This window comes from Ursus arctos, unplaced genomic scaffold (genome assembly GCF_023065955.2).
Source record: "Ursus arctos isolate Adak ecotype North America unplaced genomic scaffold, UrsArc2.0 scaffold_18, whole genome shotgun sequence".
Lineage (NCBI taxonomy): Eukaryota > Metazoa > Chordata > Mammalia > Carnivora > Ursidae > Ursus > Ursus arctos.
This window is the reverse complement of record NW_026622852.1, coordinates 42,667,927-42,691,516: the sequence shown is the minus strand read 5'-3', so window position 1 is coordinate 42,691,516 and position 23,590 is coordinate 42,667,927.

Genomic DNA, 23,590 nt, shown 5'->3' with positions numbered 1-23,590 from the left:
AAAGCTCACTCATATATTTCTCTTATACCATCTCCAGGTAGCTATGCGTAGATCATATACTCTTAATTTTATACATAAAGAAACTGAAGTTTCAAAAGGTTCAATAACTTGCCTATATCATACAACTCATAAAGCCCAGGATGAATGCCCAGGGCTGACTGGGATGCCCATACATTTAACCACTCCACTCCTCCTCTCATCCATGTGGTCAAGTAAACCAACCACCAACCATGTAAATGGGGGTGGGGGCTGGGGGGTGGGTTGGTCCTCTGTTTTCACAAAAGAATCAGCATAAGGGAAGATTTGAGTTGGACCTACAGTCTCCAGTTCTACTGGGTTTGACTATCTACCTTCCACTCTCACCAATGCACACCTGAGCCATCCTGTTGTAAATAGTCTTTCCTGAATGGACCAATATCTAAATACATTTGAGCCAAAAAAAATAAGGTGTCATTACTGTACATATTAGGAAAATGCAAGGGCTTGGGCTGCATGAGTTTCTCAATCTCATCCTCATCTGTTAATCTAGGAATCTGTGGATGGATGGATGGATGGATGGATGGGAAGAAGGAAGGAAGGAAGGAAGGAAGGAAGGAAGGAAGGAAGGAAGGAAGGAAGGAAGGAAGGGAGGGAGGGAGGGAGGGAGAAAGGGAGGAAGGAAGGAAAAGGAAAGAATAGCATTAATTTGCATGAGTAGTTAACATTTACTAAATCGTTTTTAAGTGCAAATACTGCCCTAAAAGCTCAACATATGTAATCTTATTTAATCTTTCAACCGCCCTAATGCAAATGAGAAAGATGACCCCTGCTGAAGTTAAGAAATTTCTCTAGATCACAGGTCTGATAAGCGGTGGAAATAAATTTCCAGACCTAGATCTGGTTGCCCAAGGAAACTGCATGTGTTACTACAAGGCTATCATGCCTCATAGGTAGCAGGCACTGTGCTGGACACTTCATATCACGCCATGAACACTGCTGTAGTGCTTAATCCATTACGTAGTGAGGGCTCTTTCCTCCTTTAACTCTTTGTTCATTCTCACTCTTTAGCATCATACACAAAGCCCTTCCTGACCTGTTCTTTGCCTAAATCTCCAGCCTTGGCTCTTACCATCCACCCCTCTCATTCGATCATTTAGCCATGTTGGACTCCTTACAGACCATCGTCCCTCTGGCCCATTGTTATGTGCATTCTCTTCTTGGAGCACCTCTCCCTGTCCATTCACTTAGCTCATTCCTTCTATGCTTTTGAGATGAGGCCTGGGAGCTCATCCAGGAGTCTTCTCCCTGGGTTGCTCTGAGCTTGGCTTTAATGCCTCTTTTGTGCACTTCCTTCGTATCCTGAGCTTCTCTCCACCATAGTACTCATTGTACTACACTGTGCTTGTGGATGTGTCTGTTCCTCGTCTCCCCAAACTTTGAAGCCCTTGAGTATAGAGACTGTATTCTGTACTATATTGCATCCCCACCCCTCAGCAGTGTTTGATGAACAATAGACATTCTAAGGCTATTCTGAAATGAACTAATGAGTGTATGGCTCAATGGCTGGATAGTTGGATGGGACAAAATTTGAGCATTGTTTCAATGAGTGGTTGTAGACGCTAAACGTAATGCAATATGCCACAACACCTGACAGCCCTAAAGACTGCAGAGAGGAAACCACAGTAATGAACAAGAGCAGTTAGGAAATAAGAGAAGCACATTCTAAAGAATAGCAAAGAAACATCTACCTCACAGGTCATCAAGTTCAATCCTCTTATTTTACAAATAGGGAAACTGGGGCACGGAGAAGGGGTGTGGTCACACAACGAATTATAGCCAAGTGTAAAACAGAACCACGTCTCTTGATGCCCAGCCCAGTGTCCTCTATCTTTCCCTCATCCTGGGATGCATGGAATGGGATGCTACCCACATAAAATACTTGTTCTAATGAGGCTCCTCGAGTTTAAATGTATTCCTCTTAATGAGAGGAAATGTGTGGAATGCCAAAGGCAGCAGACTTTGACCCAAAAAAGGCAGTAATGAGAGCTGTAGCTAGAGTTAGATCAGGGGGGTGGATCGGAAGTGCAACTAATTCCCTGGAAAAGGAGGAAGACACAGAAGCTCCCCAAATATATGACACAACATCACGAGATGCTCAGAACTCTGGGTGACCTCCCTGATGACTCTTGGTTGTAACATGTATATAATTCCAGATGTGCATAAGGAGATGCATGAAATTAATGAGGAAGATTTGATGCCAGAAAGCCCAGTAAGTAGGGCTTGAAAACAGTAAATTCTAATGTACACGTCTAATCACACCAATCGCTATACACTCTCGACTCTATACGCTAGTCGTTCAACCAAGAAACTTTACAAGTATTTATTCATGGTCTCACTGCTTGAGTGCTTCTTCCCCACATATTCTCCACAAAGAATTCAAAATGATCTCATTAAAATATAAAGCAGATCTATGTCACTTTGCTTTTTAAAATCCTTCATCTGTCACACTTAGAATGAAATTTGAACACCTCGTAGAGGCCTGTAAGGCCCTTAGTGATCTGACCCTGACTACTTCCCTATTCCTCTGATCTCCTTCCTTACTAGGCTACAACTACTGCCCTGGTTTCCTTTTGTTTTGTTTTGTTTTTCCACCAACACACCAAATTCTTTCTTGCCTCTGGGTCTTTTAATTTGATGTTTCCTCTATCTAGAACATTCTTATACCTACCTATTCATAAGACTGGCTCTTTTCTACTTTTCATGTTTAATATCAAGTGCCAAGTCCTCAAATAGGCCTTCTATGACTACCTTTGTGGAAGTGGCCCCCTAATGCCCATTCCAAAGATTCACTGTCTGTTTATTTTCTTTGTAATATTCATGATCTGAACTCATTTTGTCTGTTCTCTTGTTTATTGATTGTCTCCTCTAAGAAAACGTAAATTCCTAAAAGTCAAGGACATTGCCAGTCTTGTTCACTACTAAATCTCCAAATACCCAGAAGAGTACCTGTCACCTAGAAAGTTATACATTAAAATCAGCTAATGAGTAAATTAACAAATTCATTTAAGAGAGGTTTATTGAGTCTCTACTGTGTGCAGGGCATTATAATGGGTTCTGTGAGGGATGGAGAGATGAATTACTCACAGCATCTACTAGTAAGAATTTTATAGACTTATAGAGAAGGTTGTTCTAGTGGTTGGTAATGGACAAATATAACTCTAGTGCAATTTAGATATGACTGGAGTCATTAGAGGTAAGGTATGGGTTAAACTTACACAGTGTTACATATAAAATGTAATTTTTAATAATTTTTTAAAAACAATGTGAGAGGTTGTGTGAGAAAGATTAACTCCAAATAGAGTCAGAGCCTGAGAATAGGTAGAAATTTCACAAAGATGGAAAGAGGACAGTAAAGTTGCCTAGTGGACCTGAGATCAAGGTGGACTGGCTATGGTATTCATTGTTTTATTCCCAGAATTAAGAAAGGTGCCTGGCACATAATAGGGATTTGATGAATGTATGTTGACTGAATACAGAAATACATAAATGAGCTTATTGCAATAACCATTTCTAACATTCTAACATCTATTAAAATATGCTTGTATCCATTTAATGGGAAAAACAATCCCCTATTCTTGTCATCGTCCATGTATGAAAGTCTTCTTTCATTTCTGTTAAAATAAACACGCACCCTCTTCCTCTACCTGCACCCATTCAGATTCCAGGATTATCATTTGGGCAATAAATTAACATTCTAGAAGTTGGCACTCATCCCTCCATGTCCTGTCATCAAAGAAGAAATGTGAGCTAAAAACCCTGAGTGAGAAGGGAAGCTTCCTGTGGCTTTAAAGAAAAATGAAGAGGGGCATCTGGGTGGCTTAGTCAGTTAAGCGTCTGCCTTTGGCTCAGGTCATGATTCCAGGGTGCCGGGATTGAGTCCTGCATTGGGCTCTCTGCTCCATAGCGAGCTGCTTCTCCCTCTGCCTCTCTCTCTCTCTCTATCATGAATGAATAAAAAATCTTAAAAAGAGAGAGAGAGAAATGAAGATACCCACATGAGAGGAGTGGCCATGAAGGTGAAGAGAAGCCTGTATGATTTCTGCTCTATGTGATTACTTTTTTAACAGCTTTATTGACATTCAATTTACTTACCATAAGATTCACTAATTTCAAGTGTAATGCCATCCATCATTGCAGCTAAATTTACAAAATTCTGCAGCCATCACACAATACATTGTTAGGACATTCCCATCAGCCCAAGAGTGGCTCTGATGACCACTGCGGTCACTCCTTGTCCCTACCCCCAGCCTCAGGCAGTCACTAATCTGCTTTCTATCCCTACAGATTTACTTTTCTGGACATCTCATGGAAATGGAGTCATACACGTCCACATCATTAATTTCTATGTCAAAATTTTTTACCTATTTGTTATCTGGAGGGAGAATCTGAGCATAATCCTCTTCCTGTCCTTTTTGTGCCTTAGTTTCTTCATCTTTAAAATGAGATTCATAATGGTCCCACATATGATTAAGGCATTTAGTGCAATGTCTGGTAAATACTACATGCTCAATAAATCATACTTTGTTATTATTATTTTTTAATTTGTTTTACCCCAGCCCAGCTCAGCAGGGCCAGGATAAAGAAATCACAAATGGCACATTTAAAAGAGAGGAAATATTTCCATTGAGGTTCTAGCAGAGGGAAGCCTGTTTCTTTTCCAGGGCTTTCTGTTCCCATTTCTTCTTTGGGGATAGGATGTGGATGGATGTGAATAGCCATCTCATTCACTGCTGATTTACTGCCAGAGAAATGATTCTGGAATCTGAGTAGATGTAAGAGGAGGGTGTTTTTCTGTTTTGCTAGAAATGAAAGGAGACCTTTAATATGAGCTCCAAGTGACAAGGACAGGGAACTGGGATTTCCATTAGGCAGACATAGTAGTGTTTTTTTTGTCTGACTATGGCATATCCATTAACAGAAAGACTGAAAAAATCCATTTCTGTATTAAAACCCCAGTGGAAATGAAGGTTTTTTTTTTTCTCTCTCTCTCTCTCAAGGAAATTATTTTTTTCTCTTTTCAGACTAAAGAGAAAAAATATACAGTCCCTGATTTCAAGTCAGGAGACTTAAGTTTCTGGTGCTAGCTCTGTCCCTGGAGCAGTTGACTGGGTAAATCCCCTCTTTGGACCTCAGTTTACCCTAGTTGTAAAAAGAAGAGGTTTGACCTCAGAATCCCTCCTCTAAAGTAAGACTCTGTGGTTCTAAGGCTATGGAGTTCTTAGAGTGAGGGCAGGGCTGCAGATGGTTGGGGAAGAGCTCAGAGCCACGCACTTTCCTACAATGTCGTGCATTTTATGGACCAAAGGTTTGTGTTGGAAGAAACTTACTTTCTCATAAATCACAGAACATTTACAGTTTCTTTAATTTAAAGCAGGGGTGAGCAAACTGTGGCCTGTACACCAAATCCAGCCTACCTCCTTTTTTTTGTAAATAATGTTTAATTGGATCACAGCCACAACCGTCTGTTTACATATTGTCTATGGCAAAGGCTAAAATATTTACTGTCTGGCCCTTTTCAGGAAAAAAAAAATCTGGTGACCTCTCATTTCAAGAATTGATTGCCTTTGTGAACCACTCTAAATAAAATTTGAAAATAAGTACCATGTATAGTTAAGCAATTTCAGAAAGCCCTGAGTAATGGCAAATATGAATTGGCCAAGGTCACAGACCTGGTAAGAAAGAGGAAGAAAAGAGAGCCAGTAAAGGATGAGGAAGAGGAGGAGGATGAAGAGGAAGAGTCTTACTGAGTCTTCGAAGAAGCAAGATAATGATCTAAACAATTTATACTGATATATAATCATCCCAACTGTCATATTATTATCTTAACTTTATAAATGAGTAAAATAAGGCCTAGGAATTTAACAAATCAACCAAGATCATAAAACTAGTAAGTCATGACTTAGAATATAGGACTATATTGTCTGGTATAATTTTTTCTGTTACAAATGGGAAAACAGCATTCAGGAGAAGGAAAGGGGCTTGCACAAAATCCTTTATGATGAAGGAAAAGGAGTCCCCAGGCTTCTTGACCCCATAACCAGTATTCCTGCCATCACAGCATGCACTAGCCGACCTGCTAACTTATGGGAGATTTATGTATCTGTATATCACCTATCCATTTTACTGACCACTTCCAGGCTATTAGATGTAAGGATAAAAATCATGTCTTCTGTTTCTTTTCCTAAAGCACTGGTATCTGATAGGCATGCAGTAAATTCCTGGTTATAACGATAACAAGCGTCTGTTGATATAGCATGATGTTACAAGAAATTATTTGAACTCTTTGCACCTACCACTGTTGGATCCTTAAAACAGTCCTATGTTAGGCACTCTCATTATCTGTGAACATTATGTACGAATGTTTAAAATGAGGAATGTTTCCATGGTCTCAGAGCTAGTGAGTGGTAAAGCTTGGATGTGAACTTGGGCTGTACTCTAAGGCCTGGTCACTCCATGTGGTCCACCAACTAGTGGGCATGACGTCACCTGGGACTAGTTAGGAATGCAGAATCTTAGGCCTGTTGGATCATGATCTGCATTTTAACAAAATCCTCAGGTGATTTGTATGCACATTACAGTTTGAAAATCTTTGCTCTGAATCAGCAGGCGATGCTCTCTGGGGTTGAGTAAGAAAGGAGTGAATGCGTGAATGATTTCTGTGCAGTGGCAAGAAACAGACTGATCAGATGAGAACGGTTCTACAAAGCAGAGGACCCAAGGGTCCATTTCTATAAATCAAACCTATTCCAGAGACGAATGCTCTTCCTTCAGGTTCTGTGCTGATAGGCTGCCCCTGCAGCCTTCTGAAACCGCAAATGTCTAAGATCTATATTTATATTCTCAGCTGCATGATAAACACAGAAGCAAATGCTTCAGGACTGAGGAACAGAGCTATAACCAGGCTGGGCTTTGCTTGTAACACACCCAATGTGTGTTTTTAGGCAGGAGGCAGAGGGGAAATTGCCATCTGCTCGGTAACCTGTGAGTTACTATTTCCCGAAAATCTTAAGTGTTTTCCAATTCCTTGAACATGAATTAAAACACAAACTCGAGGCAATAGTTACTTTGCCCCTGGAAAATGCCTCTGACTTCTAGATATAATCAGAGGTGGCAGGGGCAGTGGGACTCATTCAGGGTGGTAGGGATTATTTTGCTCTTGGTAATCATTTTTTTGAGATTCTTAATAGAAATTTTCTTCAAGTAATCGAAATATGTTTTTCTGTCCTAAATCATCTCTCTTTCCCAAGGCCATGGAAAATGGGAATCTGGGAAAGTCTCTCACTGCCACTTCAATTGAGAGGTGCCAAATGATGATTTCCCTCTTTTGTAACCAAATCCTTTGGGTCTTGTGCTGACTACTTCCTCTGACCCTCAGTTGTCTCAAGGGTCAAATGAAGATAGTGCCACCTATCATTACTGGGTCTTGATGGTTATTTCCCTTCATTACACTGAATTGTTCATAGAGCCACTAACCTAGTGGTTTCTAAACATTCATGAAGATGGAAATACCACGTGAGTTTATAAGTCTTCAGATCCCATTCCCAAATAGTCAAATGGTGTAGGTTCCATTAGATAATGAGAGGACCCAGAAATCAGCATTTTAAAGATGATTTCCAAGAAATTTAATCCAGATGGTCTTAAAACCATAATCTGAAGTCTTTCTCCAGTGGTTCCTTGCATTTCTCTAATACAAATTCCAACTCCCTCAGCAGCTATGACTCCCCAGTGGAGCACTTGGGTGGCTCAGTTGGTTAAGCATCTGGCTCTTGATTTCAGCCCCGGTCATGATCTTATGGGTCCTGAGATTGAGCTCTGGGTCAGGCTCAGCACGGGGTCTGCTTGAGATTGTCTCTCTTCCTCTCCCTCTGCCCCTCCCACTCCCGCTTGGGCTCTCTCACTCTCTCCTTGTCTCTCTCTCTCAAATAAATAAAATAAATATTTAAAAAAATATATGACTTCCCAAAAGAGGTTAAGCCCAAATTTGAGGTAATGCCTTAGCACTTAGGGGCAAACTCCATGCTGTGCTCTCACCCCAGAATATCAAGCTGGGCTATAACTTGTTGGGGGAAAAAAATCACAAAGAGGTAGGACCAAGGCTTGAAATGCTGTGCTTTGGGCTGAAGTGCTCCTGAGTAAAATGCATCCATTTGAATATCAGAAGCTAAGCCAGCTTGTGGGCAAGGGGCTACCGTGGTACTTTCAGCCCTGTGCAGGACGTGCATCAGGGAATTGGCTCAGCGTACCCAACTGTTAGGAAAACAGTAGCAGATTGCACTCACTTTGTTTCACCGTGACTTGTTGTTGTGAACAATTGGATTTGATTGAATTCCTTTTCACTTGCAGTGGTAGCTGCTCTGCTTCTGCAACAGCTGTCAGTGATCTATTCTTAGGTGCACAATAAATAATAATAATAATAATGGCTCTAACTTCTCCAAGACAGCTTGCATCATTTTCATATCTTGCCTCTTTTGCAATGAGACAGTAGCACATCCATTCATTTATTATGTAAATGCAGATCTCAGGTTAGGGGATTATTTTATCATTCATCCTAATGCCTGGGCTCTGTTCAGATTTCTTTTTTTCTTTCTTTCCCATATCCAAGACCCCTCCCGTCCCAATCAAAATAAAATATTCTGAGGACAACTTTATGCTATATATATATTTCAGATCCAAAATGAAGGGTTTGCTTATGATTGCCTCAACAGTTCAAAGCCACCAATATACACTCTCTAGTAGACTTCAGGTGCTCATATTTGCAGTGATTGCAGTGAAAAGTAAATTTTTATTTTATCAATAATATTAATAGATGCTCTAAATTATTATCAATAAACTATGTTGAACAGTTTCACTCATGATGTGATTAAATTTTACAACAGCCTGGCTAAGTCTTATATTATTATTATTGCTAAGAACTTGAAAATAAGGGGTAAATTGTCATAAATTAGTTGACAAAGTCAAGTTTTGAACCAACAATCATCAGAGGCCTGAGGCTGGGTGTTTTATATCCCCACTACTTCGCCTCTCCAGGAAGAGGAAGAATGTGACACCTGAACTTGATGGGGAGATCAAGCTCCAGTTGGGATTGGCAGCAGCAGACTGCTACCTCCCTGGATGTGCTGTGACAATCCCCTCCCCTCCTGGGGCCCCGGAGGGTTATTCTGGTTGGCCACCAATCCCCTCACAACTCTGATATCATACGAACATTTAAGCTAACTCTAGGGTCACTCTGTTGGAAAGACTTGATAATTTTTGGTCTTTTTGTGACCCTTTAAAAAGAGATAAAATTCTGCTGTAATTAATGATCCTACATGTCTCCCAAACTGAGAAAAATTTGAGAACAGAAGAAGACACTATTAATAATTATCCCTGGGCATTAGGCAAAAGCCATGACTCTCCTAAGCAAACCAAGCAGTATGATCTTCATAGCTTACCTAATGATACACTTACCTCTCTAAATGCACAGCTACTAGCTGAATGTGTTCAATAATATGAAAGATGAGTGTCTCTGGAGAAAAAACAAGGATGAGGGTAGGGAAGAGAGCCTATTGGATGCATCAAAGTTAGCGTTACTGCCAGATTGAGATGGGAGGACTATACATACAGTGGAGTATAAAAAAAAAAATTCCTGGGGTGCCTGGTGGCTCAGTTGGTTAAGTGTCTGCCTTTGGCTCAGGTCATGATCTCAGGGTCCTGGGATCGAGCCCCGCATCGGACTCCCTGCTCAATGGGGAGCCTGCTTCTCCCTCTCCCTCTGCTGCTCCTCCTGCTTATGCTTTGTCTCACTCTCTCCCACTTTCTGTCAAATAAATAAATAAAATCTTTTAAAAAATTATTTAAAAAAAAAAAAGAAAGAAAACAATTCCTGATTTCTCCACTGTGCATTAGCTTGACCCTGGACCGGGGAGCCTCTCTTCATAGTGGTGACACACATTCAGAGCAAGATTTTTCAGGTTTCTTGTAATCTGATATCTAGGCACTGCTACTGTTGCTAGCCTACCTTTCTCCTTGAATGAAGAGTCTGTGGGGCTGACAGATGCATCAGCTCTGGGCAGGACATATCTTATTTCAGAAATAGAAGGTGACAGCTAACCTTGTTGCAAGCAGTTTGAGGCCGCAGAGAACATGCTTCTGCCAGATTGTGCCATGGAATGCCACAGCTTAATCATTAACCATGGCTTCTGTGTTGCTATCCTGACCTTTCGTATTCAAGGCAACAGCTCCCTTTTTTTTGAGGAAATGTGAGATATTAGAAGAAAGAACATATACACAGACACCCTCTGCTTCTTGCCTCTGCATTCAGCCATCCTTTGAAGAATTAAGCACACATGGTAAAAGGTAAAGTGGGTCAAACCTGGTGTTGGCCTTGGGAATTTATTGATGAGTAATACATGGTTTTTGCTTTTGAAGAAATTAATCTTTATTTAAAGAAACAAATTGATATATAGTAAATTCAATATATCACTGTCTTTTTACAGACATGTATTCTATGCCAGACATTATACATATACATCATTTAATCTCCATTCCAGCACAGTAAGGTAGGTTCTCTTATCCTGGTTCACAGTATCCCAAAACACACCTTGTAAGTCAAGTTACCAACAAAGGCCTGTTTCATCTTACACTCACTTCTCTGTTGTCCAATGGCTCCTCATTTTATGCATGAGAAAAGCCAGAGTTTTTACTGTGACCCAATGGCTCTATTGTCATTTGCCAAATGTATAGGTTTCCCTTCAAGCAAGACACATGGTAGGACTGTGCTTTCTGATTCCATATTTTGGGTCAGTCCAAGTAATCAGTTCAGTCCAGTGAGATACATTGGAAGTGATGTGTGTCACTTCCAGCCTGAGTATTGCCCTGCCAATGTGAGACCCAGCAGGGATCTCTGTTTTTTCCCCCTGCTTATGCCAACAAGGCTACCAGCACTATTACAGATATTGATTGCTCCATCAGCCTGAGTCCTTGAGTGAGGAAGACAGTGAGGATGTGGAAGCATCCTTGGCCCCTTGGCCATGATGGATATTGGGCCTGTGGAAGAAGTCATCGAGATCTCACAGTTGTTCGTTGCTGCATCATAACCTGACTTCTCCTGATTGATACAGCTGCTTTTCTTTTCTTTTTTTCTGGACGTATCATGACTCATTTTGTCATATATTGTACTTATTTATCATGGAATTTTCTGTCACCCACACTAAAATGTTAGCTCCATGAGGGCAAGGTGTTTTGCTGCTTTTGTTCACTAATATATTTCTCATGTCAGGAATAGGGCGTGACTCATTGTTGAACTCAATAAATCCTGGTTGAATGAATGTAAGAACAAAGCTACCTCATTACACCTATGAGTTCAGGGTGCTATCAGAACACTGATTCAAAACAAGGCTGAACTCATGTCTTTCCCCTGTATAACCCCAGTGCCTAGTGAGTGCCTTCAGCATTGTAAGAAATTAATATACAGATGTTGAGCTGTGACAGTGAAGAGCTTCCTTTTGCTCTCATAACCACATGAGAAGTGGCTCACCAGACACACATGCATTAATAAATCACTCCATTCTCCTAGTGGTGAGACCTTCACGCATCACCTTGGAGGCCCTGGTCATGACCAGTGACTTGGCTCCATTCAGCTTTCCCCCAGTGACATTCCTTTCCTCCTTTCTCTATGTCCAGTCTCCTTCTCTCTTCTTTTAATTCACACCCCACTTAGGTTTGTCTTGGATGTTTAGTGCCAGTGGCATCTGCTGCCTTTCAGAACAAAGTAGTTCTTTTTGTCCCCATTGTCAGTGGAGGCATTTCTCCCAGATTTCATCCTCAGGAAACTCTTATGGACAGGTGTATCTATCAGAGATTCTAAATAAGTTATCACCAAACTATCTTTACACACTGGAAATAATGCTGGCTTCTCTTTATGTGTGAATGAATGTGCTTCTAAGGGTTGGTTGCCCTGCTAGTATCTAAAGCACAGAATTTCAAAGCAGAACTCATATCTTCCTCTTCTGAATTCTTTGCCTATTTTGGTAGAGACACCACTTAGAGATACCCAAGCTCTCTTTTTACCCAACTTGCTACCTTCACCTAAGGCAAGGAACAAAGATTATGTATGTGTGTGTGTGTGTATATATATATATATATATATATATATATATATATATATATATGGCATTGGCTTGTAAGATTGTGGGGGCTACTGAGTTTGAAATTTGTAGGGCAGGCCAGCAGGCTGGAAACTAAGGCAGGATTTATGTGTTACCTTCTTGAAGCAGAATTCCATCTTCTCTGGGAAACTTCAAGGCCTTAAGGCCTTCAGTTGATTGGGTGAGACACATTATCAAGGGTAATCTTTATTTAAAAACACTGATTGTAAAATAAATGAATAAATAAAGACACTGATAGTAAATGTCCATCATAAATACAAAATACGTTTGACCAACATCTAGACTATTGTCTGACCAAGCAGCTGGGCACCACAGCCTAGCTAGGTTGATGTACAAAATCAGCAATCACATGTTAACATGTTTAAATACACAGCAGACATTACTAATCAATCACTGCACTTTCCCAGATGAGTTCAGACAAGGCTTCCTGATTCCTCTCCCAGCAGCACTGTTGTCAACAGTTACCAACAGATCAAGTTGAAACACGTCTCTGGCTTATAGGTCTAAAAACAGTTCTAATCATCATTATCTCCTTCTTAATGGCTCTTCATTGCCTAAGATTCCTTATAGAAAACACGTTTCACAAAACAGTAATCTTCTAAGATGCTGTGAAAAAGATTTTGTGATCAAAAAGGTTTACTATAATTGACATACCATACCTATCTCCAAAAATCTCAAGAACTCCTATAGGAATTAAAACCATAACAATTTGATAAGTCAACTTTTCCAAAATCTGTTTGCTCACTCAAACCATTCTTAACATCGTACTCACCAACAATGAGGAAAACATGTTTTGGGAAATGCTTGTCACTCAAGGCCTTTCCACATCTGATATCAACTATCTTTCCAAACCAAATGTTTTTTGAATCAGAGTGTTCCTCGAACATCCCCTACACTATCTATATCCTGTTTGTCCCTCAACTTGTTCAATTAACAATTCTGCGATATTTATGTCAATATCCCTGACAGAAACAGTACTACGTGCTCAACGAACCTTCTGTCCTGGGTATAGAGGAAGAACACATTTCCCATCCCTCCAGTGCAGTTATTCTGGGGCCATTTTATTGAATCTGTCCACCGGGATGTGACTGAAATGAAGTAAGCCTCTTCCAGGCCTAGGCCTTCGGCCTTCCACTCTTCTACTTGCTCTGTCTTCCTGCTCACATGGCTAGAAACATAGGACTCTCAACGCGAGCCACGTGATACAAGAAGCCTGTATCCCAAGTCACTGTGTAGAAGAAAACACTACCTAATTCCAGCAGAAAGTAAGGAAGACATTCTTATGATGTTAAGCTCTTAATTTGGGGGGCTATATGTCACAGCAGCTAGTGGTAATTATCTTGACTATTACACTCATCCATAAAGACTCATATGATGCCTTGACTGCAATAGGCTTTCTTTCTCTGCTTCTGTAATACTTTGGCTCACTCATAATACCTACACTTTCTACGTCTCATCAGAATGACTTACATTGCTGTTACATATCTATTCCTAGACTTTGAGCTTCTTGAGGACAAGATTCATATCCATTTCATCTCTATAACCCTCCACCTCACTTTGGAGAGTGAACCGTATATGGTTACCATCAAGGATTGTTGAGTAAGAGATGACCCAAAAGGTATTCCTATTCTAACAGAAAATTTATTGTGGTCCAACAAGGCTGTGAGCCTAAGGGAATTTAGGACCTACAGCATTAGGCAGGGACTCTCTGTTGACAGCTTTGATAGACTGATCAAATTCTCTAAATCTGTGGTACTTCCTTACGTAGAAAGCCAGACTGAAAAGTCAAAAATGCTCCAATTTTGGAATTGGAGAGTATTTGGCTGAATCCCAATTCTCTCACTTGTTACTATGGCTTTGGACAAATGACTTTACATTCTTAAGCCTCAGTTCCCTTGTCTTTAAATCTGAGAATAATTCCTACCTCATGGGATGGCAAGGTGGATGAAATGAAATCTCGAAAGTGAAGTACCCGGTAGAGGGCCCGGCGCATGAGCGCTTAAGAAATGGCAGCTCCTTCTGACTGGGCTGAGCTGCTGCTGCTGACAAGTCAGCAGGGGCCATCCTTGCCTGGGGAAGCACGCCAGAGCCCTAAAGGAAATTGGATGGCTTTTAAAGCAGAGTTGATTAAATGTGATTTTGCAGCTCCTGCTGAGAGCCGAGTAGCAAGGGAACAGCTGTGTTGTTTTATTGGGGAATCAAGAATTGAGTGTCATATGAAGTCCTCTTTAAAGAATCTAAAAAGTTATTGATGCCACCAAGCGGGTTGTTTAGTAAGTGAAGTCCTCTCTCAGAGAGCCATGGCTAAATGGGGAGGTCAAAACAAAAAGTAGGGAACAGTTTTCTTTCCGTATTGGCCCCGACAGATTAAAACATACATATATCACTGAGACTGCCTGTGTCAGGCTGAGCTCATGCAACTCTGTCAGTGGAAAAATGACCAATTACAGCAGAGAGCAGCCTGATCTTTCATATAAATTTGTTGGAAATGGGAGTCCCCGGATAACAATTTAAGATGGAAAAGTAACAATTTATTCCTGTAACTGCCATTGTTATTCATTTGGAAGTGGTCATGGAGAATGGAAGGTTGATGAGGTGGAGACATAACTGTTTGGGCTCTGTTTTTTCTCTAGACATGTCAGCAGCAAAATGTGGCAGAATGTGTGTCACGTAGACCTGGGTTCAAGTCCTGGCTTGTCCACTGCGTCGTGTGAGGTAAATCCCTTCCCCTCTCCTGGCCTCAGTTTCCTTGACATAGGAAGGAGTCACCTTAGGCAACCTCTAAGCCCTCTCTGCAATCACACTAAGTGTCACACGCTAGGGTTCCTTTTCAGATATTCCTTGCACCGGTGGGAAGAAATAAATGGTCACATATGAGGTGGAATTGAGATGCTTGGTTTGAGAAGGAGCATTGGTCTGGAAGGAAAATAATGAGAACATTTGGTTCAATTCTCCATTAAAAGATAACTGTTGAATTTGAAGTAGCCAAAGGAAACAGAAAGATGATGGTTTTTGGTTTACTGAACTTCCCTGTGCCCATCAAAGTTGTTATTCATCCTACACAGGCAAAGCCCATGACAGGAAGGATTCTGACCCAAATCCCACAAATCCTATCTTCACAGATGAGTAAGAGCTGGCATTTCTTGAGTCCTCATGATGTGCAGGCATGATGCTAAGTGGTTTATAAACTTCATTTTATTTTTCCTCAGCACAGCTATAAGAAAGTAGAGATATTATTCCCATTGTACACATTAGAGCCAGGAAGTTAATTACCCAAGATCAGAAAATTGGGGACAGCACTGGAATGCAAAGCTAGCTCCTTCAGTGGCTCTCACAGAAATATTGTTTGATTCTGTTATGCCTCCTGGTGTCCTTCACATAATCCTTCAACCAGTGTTTACCAGGGCACCTGGGTGGCTCAGTGGGTTAAGTGTCTGCCTTTGGCTCAGGTCATGATCCCAGGGTCCTGGGATCAAGTCCCTCATGGGGCTCCCTGCCCCGTGGGGAGTCTGCTTCTCCCTCTGTCCTTACCCCCACTTGTTTCTCGCTTTCTCTCAAATAAATAAATAAAATCTTTAAAACAAAAACAAATAAAAAACAAATGTTTACTAAAGGCCTGCAATGAACTAGGTACTGGGGATTGATTCTTTTAGGGAGACAGAAAGGGCTGCGGTACATGGATAACTCATTTTTTGTTTGTTTGTTTGTTTGTTTTTATAATAATATTTTTTTATTATGTTATGTTAGTCACCATACAGTACATCCCTGGTTTTTGATGTAAAGTTCAATGATTCATTAGTTGCGTATAACACCCAGTGCACCATGCAATACTCATGTTCTAGCTGGGAAGTGAGGGAAAATAAACAAAATCATCAATGGAAATATAAGGAAAATACCAGATGACAGTAAATAATATGCAGATGATAATCTTAGAGTAAATATGAAGGGGGAGTGCGTGGCTGCTTTATATTGGGTGGATGAAAACAGCTATCTCTGAAGATGTGACATTTAAATGGAGGCCCTGGGAAAAGCATCTGACCTTTCTGAGCTTCAGGTTTCCTGTCTGTAATATGGGGACTAATAAAATGTGCCCAGACAACAGGATTTTGGAGAGGGGCAAAGGGCACTGTGAAGGTTAACAACTTAGTATGCAGTGAGATCTTTGCAAATGCAAGAGTTTGACCCCCAAGTACTGTATCCCAATAAGAGGTGATTTTGCACTTAGAGATTTAGGAATTCTCAGCGTGCAGTTGAGCCAGAGTAGTAGTAGTAGTAGTAGTAGTAGTAGTAGTAGTAGTAGTAACAACAACAGTAATAGTAATAGGAAAAGTTTACTGAGTGCTTACTATGAGTTAGGCAGAGCTCTCAGTACTTGCCATGTATTAAATGATTTAATCCTCTCAACATCCCTATGAGACAAATACTGTGATTAGTTTCATTTTATAGATGCTGAAACTAAGGCCAGCTTTCTACAGGCTGCGAGTAGTAGAGCCAGGCTTTGGACCCTGGTGCTCTGGATCCTGAGGCCATATCCTCAGCCATCACACTTTGCTGTTTCATCTATAATAGTCTTTGACCCCAGATCTCTAAAATCCCCTCTGGTCCTACCAGGAGTGAGTAAAAATGCTTGTGAGCCCCATATTGTTATTTCACTCTTCAGTTTTGCACCAGACATGGTGACTGCACCTGGGAAGTAATCTGTCTGGAGGGCATGTACAGAGCACTGCTTTTTTCCCCAATGGTTTGAGATCCTCCCAACACTCCATGGGCTCTAAGAATGTGCTTCATGATAAGAAGCACAAGATAGTAACAGCCAGCTTTTTAAAGTAGTAAGTGCCCCACCACCAGAGGTATTCAAATAGAAGCTTGGTGCTCCTTTGTCAGGGGTGTTGCATAAAGGACACTGCACATTAACTGGAGCATTGGTCTAGGATCTCTTCAGTGCTAAAACCCCACCTTCCTGTAAAGACTATAGAGTAAGGATCTCCTCTGCCTTTCTGTGCCCACAGATGAGGTTGGAGGCTGCCTATAAAATAACTCTGTAGTGCCACCCTCCCCAAGTATACAGTCTACATGGGCAACCTAGAAACTGTTGTCTCTCTGATTTAAGGCATAGGAGGCTTCAGTCAGAACAGAAATTGTGATCTTCAGAAGAATGCAACTTACCAATGACAAATATCAGAGATGCCATCTCCTCCATCAGGTGTTTCCTGACAGACTTAAACACAGGATAAGGACGGCTTTCTGGTGAAAGGGTCAGCGTCCAGACTGAAAGCTAAGGATAGAAATTGAGAAGTTGGGGGCACCTGGGTGTCTCAGTCGTTAAGTGTCTGCCTTCGGCTCAGGGCGTGATCCTGGGGTGCTGGGATCGAGCCCCACATTGGGCTCCCTGTTCCACTGGAAGCCTGCTTCATTCTCTCCCACTCCCCCTGCTTATGTTCCCTCTCTCGAAGGGCTGTCTCTCTCTCTCTCTCTCTCTCTCTGTCAAATAAATAAATAAATAAAATCTTTTAAAAAAAAGAAATTGAGAAGTTGAAAGTTTTCAGAAAATTCGGAGTATTTAATATTTTGCCTGAGACCACCCTCATACTTCTAAAAATATCTCTAAATCATAGAAAATGTTTTCAGAGATAAATTATAATCTGGAAAAAAGTGGAGTTGGGGGGGTAGCTCCTTATAGACATCCCTGCCCATTCTAAAAGAAGGACCCTTGTCACAGTCCAAGAGGGAAGGAAAAAAACAGCAGTTATATTTTCCACACATCCAGGAAAGGGTCCCATTTATAGACTCGGACATGTGGTTCAGAACCAGATTTTCATGTTCTTTTTTTATGTGTCAGTTCACAAATGTCAGCCTGTGCAAGGCCATCAAAAGGAAAAATAAAGGTTGGACATGAATTCCTGGAATCTAGGAAGGATGGGCTGGCTCTGCAATCTGAAGAGCTGAGTGGAGAGGCTCCTTTTCCCTGACACAAGGGTCGACCCTAAGGTGATCCTTAATGACCTGGCTTCATGAGAGGATGTGAACTACCTGGCAGTATGCAGAATCCCAGGGGAAAAAGCAGGGACCCCCAGTACTCTAGGTGCTAATTCAGAACTGAGGGTGATACTCAACAGAGAATCAGCATTGCAAGCTTCTGTTTTCTCGAATGAGTTGGAGATTTTGTGGGTGGGGGTCATTTCCACCCAAAGGATTGATTTATGAAATCAGCAGTGGGACAGCGTGGACCAGATTTACACCTGGGAAACGAAGGATAGCATCATACAGTGGCAAAAACAAGCAAAAACAGACATGGGTTCTTATTCTTCCTCTCCTACTGTATGGCCAAGTTGCTTCTGCTTTCTGAACCACTTATATTGTCTGTAAATGTGAAATAACAGTCCAACTTTATTCTTGTGGAGTTTGAATGAGATAATGTAAATAACATGTGATGCCTAATACAGTATGAAATTTTAGGAAATGCTGTTATTATTAGCATTGTTTTTATAATACATATTATATATCTATATTTATATTTATGGTTGGGAGAGATTTCTCTTACAAATAACTATCATATCTTCTTTCATATCTTCAAATCGAAATCTTAGAGGTAGTCTGTCTGAATGGATTAATTAGAAAACATCACCTTTGGGGCACCTGGGTGGCTCAGTCAGTTAAGTGTCCGACTCTTGGTTTCAGCTCAGGTGATGACCTCAGGGTCGTGAGATCAAGTTTCGCGTCAGGCTGCATGCTCAGTGCAGAGTCTGCTTAAGACTCTCTCTCCCTCTCCTTCTGTCCTTCCCCACCATGTACTCTTTCTCTTTCTCTCTCTAGAATAAATAAATCAAAAGAAAGAAAGAAAGAAAGAAAGAAAGAAAGAAAGAAAGAAAGAAAGAAAGGGAAGGAGGGAAGAAAGAAGGAAGGAAAGAAGAAAGAAAGAAAGAAAGAAAGAAAGAAAGAAAGAAAGAAAGAAAGAAAGAAAGAAAGAAAGAAAGAAAGAAAGAAAGAAAGAAAGAAAGAAAGAAAGAAAGAGAAAGAAAGAAAGAAAGAAAGAAAGAAAGAAAGAAAGAAAGAAAGAAAGAAAGAAAGAAAGAAAGAAAGAAAGAAAGAAAGAAAAACATCACCTTTGGGTCATCAGCCAATGGCTATCATAGGTCGCATGCCCACTTATAGTCCAGTCAAAGAAACAAAGAACAGCCTACAGAGGCTTTCATGAATAGAGACTGTGGGCATGATGTTTAAAGTAGAGGTGGCATTAGAATGATTTGTCCAGCTCATCAGCTGAATCAACACATGTGCATTAAAAAACTCTTTCTAGCAACTCCAGCCATGCCTGGATCCTCTACACAACTTGGGAGCTAATCAGAAACATGAAATCAAAGGTAAAATAAATATTCCAAATGGAGTGTCACCGTTAGTTGTTGGGTATCATCTTATCATAGATTCTTAAAGGAGTGACATCAAAGCATTGTCATTTTGCCCTGCCCTTTTATTTTCATGTAGGAAACCTGAGTTCAGAGAGAAGAAGTACTTGGGAGAGTCACACAGTAGTGTCTTCTTTATTATCCAAACCCCTCCCAGCTTCAAGGCTCAAATCTCCCCTCCTTTGCACAGACACTCTTGGCCTTGCATGAGAACAGTGTTCAATCCTCTCCCTTGTCTTCCCATTGTTCTCAGTGTCTGTGCTATTCATTTAGGTCTTAATCATATCCATTTGCTCACCTTATGCAGAGAAGTAGTCTTGAGCACCTACAGTGGGCCAGATTCCATATGCAGAGATGAACAAGACCCTATCCCTTCAATCAAGAGGCTCACAGTCCAGATCAGTGCTGTCCAAATGAAATAATAGGAACCACAAACCTAACTTAAAATTTTCAAATAGACACATTTAAAAAAAGTTAAAAAGATAAAATGAATTTAATACTTTTATTTAACCCAGTGTATCTGAAATATTTTAATTTTGACATGTAATCATTTACAATTATTAATGACATTTTACATTATTCTTTATACCAAGACTTCCTAGCGTGGGATTTTTACACTTCCAGCACATCTCACCTTGGAGCACATATTTCAAGTGCTCAACAGCCACCTGTCATTAATGGCTACCATATTGGAAAGCCAAAGTCTAGATGAAAAATAAATAAGTAAATTCAAAAACATGGAAGATAGGTATGTATATAGAGTGCTTGAGGAAGACAAATTATGGTGCCTTAACCTGGTTGTGTGTGTGTATGTGTGTGTGTGTGTGTGTGTGTGTGTGTGTGTATTCTGATATAAGCTTGCAGGTACCTGACTGTGTATAGTAGAGCCAGGTAAGAGATAGGAGTTCATCAGAAAAGAGTTCTCAAAGTTTTATTATTTTTAATAGTATTTTTGCGATATAATAATTCACATAACATAAAATTCACTCTTCCCAAAAGTTTTGATACTTAAACGCTACATCATGAAAGGTGATGTCATTTGGAATAAGTAGGGTAGTGCATTCCAGGCTGAATTATTTATTATTTATTCCAGGCTGAATTATTTTTTTTGCACAAGCTTAGGTGTGTGACTAAGGTTAGCTTGTAACAGAAAATTAAGTTGTTTTGTATTTGGTGACAAAATTGGGGGTCTGAAGAATAGCAGGATTTGGGGCTGGAGAAGGCTTTCCATATCTTCTAAGCCATTTGAACTTTATCGCTAAGGCAATGGAAATCCATTGAAATTGTTTGATTACAAAAGTGGTAAGAACACATCACAACCATTGTACTGGGAACCAAAGTACGCAAAGCTTGGTGGCAAGAGGGCTTATCTACTGACAGCTTGATTTATTTTGAGAATGGGATTGATATTTGGTCTGTCTTATGTTTTAACAAATGGTTCATTTCTGTGTTGTATCAAATAGTGTGATGGGTCCCCTCAAGGGCAGTGAGTGTTTATTACTTTTTTTTTGTTCAATGTTCTTGGTCACTTTAATTTCTTTAGATGTTTTCAGCTCTAATCTGCACTGTGACCAGAACAAGAAAGCCTTTAATTCATACCATCTTCTGATGACAAAAGACAAGCAAGATTGTAATTTAATAAACGTGGTCAAATCTGACCTTTGAGATGAACAACAAACATCTTGTAGCCTGAAATTTAGTCCTAGGGATTTGCCAGGGACATTGGATAATATGATACCTTGATTCTTCTGCACATAACGTCCTGGGCATGTGATTTCTAAAATGCGTGTCCCTCGTCTTTCCATAAAAGATAATTGTGGAGTTCTTCCTTCTAAGATCCTAAGATATTTAGAATGATGTCTCATAAAAAGCCGTGGCTTGTCAAGCTGCGTCCAGCATGTTGGGAGCTAGCTCACAATGATGAATTATATGAAAAGTAACTTGGGCCTGGCCAGATGGAAGCTGTCGCTTAATGCTTTTACCGTTGTGGAAGAGCTGCGTAAAGGAAGAAATGTAGCAAGCAGATCATGGAAAACTTAAACCAGAGTCAGACTCAAGCCCCAGTCTTGATAAATGACAATACAACATGTCCCTTGGATACTAAGCCCTGTAAACAAATAATAGCACAAGCACACTACCACTCACATGCATGCCGAAAGTGCATGTGTGTGCCTCTGACATACTCTTGTCCCGCCTCATTTGTGAGTTCATGTTTAAAATAATCAGAGGAATTAGCTAAGTTGTTTGGGTAATCTCTTGAATAGTTTGGTGCTTGTCATGACTAGTTGAAACCTCTCTTGTTTATCTCTATGTACTTCAGAGAGACAGCAAGGAATAGTGTTGTTCTCATGACTGCTTGTGTTTACCAGCTTGAGGAACTTAGATAAGGCACTTTCTCCCCCAGAGCATCAGTCTCTCTATCTGGGTAATAAAACATCCACACTCTTATTATTCCTGTAAGCTCTGAGGATGACCTCCAGATAGTGATGGGCCACATGATCCCATCATGCTAAGTTGACCCCAGATTACCAGATCGAATAGCTGAAAAGTTCATTCTAAATGTAAATGTTGCTTCAAGACAATACGTGGGACTTTTGAACTAGACTCTGTCCTCCTAGAAAGAAATGACTGGGTACACATTGGTTTACTATTTACCATCCATTTCCCTTTCTGAGGATAACAGTTCCACAGATTTCCTTTGGAGAACTGACCCTCCATCATTCTTAGCTATGCATTTTAGGTAGAACTGACTTACCTCCAGCTCCAGAGGTAGGCCTTGACTGATATATGTTTATCAGTGAAGCCCATCTACCTGCCCACAGGATTAGAGACTGGCATGTGACCCAGGTTAAGCCAATGAGACGCAAGGAGACATATGCTAAGGACTTCTGGAAGTGAAGCTTTCTCACTCTTCAAAGAGAGCTAATGGGAACAAAGTTCTATCTGTCCCTGTTTATGAATAAACATGAAGACCTAGAGGATCCGGCCAATATCTTATATCCAGTTTATATTCTAAGATGATAACAAAAAGGTAGGAAGAATGGAGAAGAAAAGACAGAAAATAGGTCTTTGGTCATAATGTTGAGCCACTGGAGTGATCTGCACAGAAGGCCTGCTCTACCTCTGAACTTTTGGATATAAACATCAATGAATTTCCTTAATTATCTAAACAACCTTGACTTGTTTCTCTTACATACAACCAAAGAGTCCAGTGAGTCCAGTGATGAAGACTAGCTCATACCTGAATATCCTTTCCTACTTGTCAAACTCCATGGCCCCAGATGTCTTTTCTGTTAGAAAATCGGTGGTGTGGACAGATCCCAGGTGCTTAAGCAAGTCTCTTCATGTTAAATAGAGCGCTGTTTTGCTTCCTGTATAGAAGGTGATTCCTAGTTAGATAATTTAAAAAAAAAAAGTGTTTATCAATGCTACAAGTTGTTCCAGCTAAATCGGATGATTCAAAGAGAGGCTTAGGCAAAACTGCAGTTTGGTGATTGATAATTGCCTAACAATCAACACAAAATAGGATTATTTCTGTTCTGAGTATCAGGGGATACTGATACTGAGATAATTTAAGATTATTCCAAAAGACAACTTTCCTGAGACTTCAGCCTATGACCCCATGCTGGGTTGCCAGATCCAGAGACTTCACATGTGACAGTTTGCTCTTTTATTTATTATATGGCTGATGAGTTTTGATAATATAAGAAAGCATTTCAGCCCCATGCCCTGGAGAAGACAGCCTGGGTTTGAATTCCAGCGCTGCCACTTCTGGCAGTGCATCCTCATATGAGCTCAGACTTTCTCCTCCTGTGCTTCTGTTTTCTACATAACAAAATGTGGATAATAGAATTCCCTGTCTCAAAGGGTCTTTAGACAGATTAAATCAATTATCACTTTAAATTCTTAGAACAGTGCCTTGCATGATATAAGCACTCAATGAATATGGTTATTCTTGGTGGTATTTTAGAAAATATCCAAATTTTATGATGGCTTCTCATC